Source organism: Dinoponera quadriceps, unplaced genomic scaffold (assembly GCF_001313825.1).
Source record: "Dinoponera quadriceps isolate SergipeBrazil2010 unplaced genomic scaffold, ASM131382v1 scaffold1933, whole genome shotgun sequence".
NCBI classification, from domain to species: Eukaryota; Metazoa; Arthropoda; class Insecta; order Hymenoptera; family Formicidae; genus Dinoponera; species Dinoponera quadriceps.
In genome coordinates this window covers 272-2,549 of record NW_014555981.1, presented here as the reverse complement: position 1 = coordinate 2,549, position 2,278 = coordinate 272, and the positions used below count along the sequence as shown (strand labels likewise).

Sequence of the window (2,278 nt, the reverse complement as noted above, 5' to 3'; positions counted from 1 at the left end):
TGCATCCATGTACCCACACTATACAACAGTGCTCAATTTACAGAACATTCAGTTTCCAATGTCTGTAAATCAAAGAAAAAACTTCGAGCGACAAAACAATATATCCATCAACGTATACAGTGCCGAAAAAAAGAAAACAGAAAAAGGAAAAACGGCACATGTGATCCTTCCAATACGTCTCACTGACTGCAAGATGGACAGACACGTCAACATGTTTTACTTGAAAGAACCGCGAGATGACAACGTTGGACACTTCGTATGTATAAAAAACTTGTCCCGACTTGTGAGCTCACAACTAAGCAAACATGATCATAAGAAGTATATCTGCATCCGGTACGTATAAAAATTTGTAAAAAATATATAAATATTTTTTGAAACGAATATTAATTAAAATGTTTTTTTTTTACAGATGCTTGCACTATTTTAGTTTGAGCGAAAGGTTGCAGATCCATACTATAGATTGTGGAGAAATGAACGACTGCGCCATCCTGCTGCCTAGCAAGGACGACAAATGGCTCAATTTTTGCAACCACAACAGGAAAGTTCGTCTACCGTTTGTCGTGTACGCCGATCTGGAGTGCATCTTACAGAAGACTGCGAGCGAGGAGAGAGGATCACAAATCGCACGGGTATCAGCATTATACGGTATTCAGCATAGCGTATTATTTACATTGTTCATATGACAAGTCATTATCGTATTTTCGAAGCCGTCGAGATAGTGATTACGTCTCGTGGTTCGTCGAGCAACTCGAAGAGTTAGCGCACCGCGTAAAATTAGTCTTATCAACAAATGTCTCCATGGAAACTTTATCAAACGAACAGTTGGAAACATTTAATAGTGCAACGTACTGTCACGTATGCGAGAAAAAAATCGAGAAAGAGGATACACGCGTACGCGATCATTGCCATCTCACCGGTCGGTACAGAGGTCCCGCGCATTCAAAGTGAGATTTAAATTATAAACATTCATATTACATTCCAATAGTTTTCCATAATTTATCCGGCTACAATTCACATTTTATTATCATGGAAATAGCAAATGCATTTGAAGGCTCGATCAACGTGCTACCGATGACAAAAGAAATATATATATCATTTACGAAACATGTCCAAGATGCAGCAAAAAAATTTGATTCACGAAATTGCACACAGTTACGATTCATCGATTCATACAAATTTCTAAATACCAGTCTCGAAAAATTAGCATCTTTTCTCGGCAAAGAAAAATTAAAAATTTTTCAGTCCACATTTTCAAATATATCCGATTTCGATTTATTGACGCGAAAGGGTGTTTTTCCATATGAATATCTTGATTGCGCGGACAAGCTGCAGGATCCGTGTTTACCACGGCGAAAATCGTTTTATAGTTCGTTGACGGGTAATACGATATCAGAGAGCGATTACGCGCACGCTGCGAACGTCTGGCAACGATTCTCTATTGAAACCTTGGGTGAATACAGCGATTTATATTTGAAGACTGATGTCTTATTATTAGCCGATATTTTTGAAAATTTCCGGGATATTTGCATCAAAAGTTACGGATTAGATCCTGCACATTATTATACTTTACCGGGTTTCACTTGGGATGCTATGCTAAAACATACCGGCATAAATTTTGAATTGCTCACTGATATCGATATGGTCATGTTAATTGAACGTGGTATACGCAGCGGTCTCAGCCAATGTTTCCAGTTGAATAGCGCGTAAGGACGCATCTCTACCATATCAGCCTGCCACAGATCGTTGTACTCGCGCACGATGACACGTCTGCGTGGAAAATTCTTTTGCGCTGAAGCATGTAGTTCATCCACGAGCCGCTGCTTTTCGTTCTTCCGTTTGCCGACTTTTGATGATTCTTTTGCCATTACGGAGGATGATCGTTTTCTCATGCTTATGATGTCTATGTGTATACTGATTTAACTGTACTATTCCATTATTTATTTTTTTTTCTTGATACGTTCAAGTACTTCTATCATATTAGAATTTTTTCTTTTATTTTAGGTTTATTTTTTTCACCCATCTTATCAAACAACAGATCGATGTTTTGATGAAGATCATTTATACTCCGCCTGATTTTCGTCTCTATTACTATTTGTTCAGTTTTCAACGTTTTAATATCCTCTTTCAATTGATCTTTCAACGTTTTAATATCCTCTTTCAACGTTTTAATATCCTCCTCTTTCAACGTTTTAATATCCTCTTCCAATCGGTATTTCAGCGTTTCAATGTTCTCTGCCACATACTTTGCGAACTGCTCCTTCCACTGTTTAACATTCTC

The 2,278-nt window shown here is 37.8% G+C and overlaps 1 pseudogene; it reads left to right on the top strand.

Annotated features, from left to right (window-relative positions):
• Positions 1-193: 193 nt before the first annotated feature.
• Positions 194-1,707, top strand: LOC106746430 (annotated as a pseudogene).
• Positions 1,708-2,278: the final 571 nt, after the last annotated feature.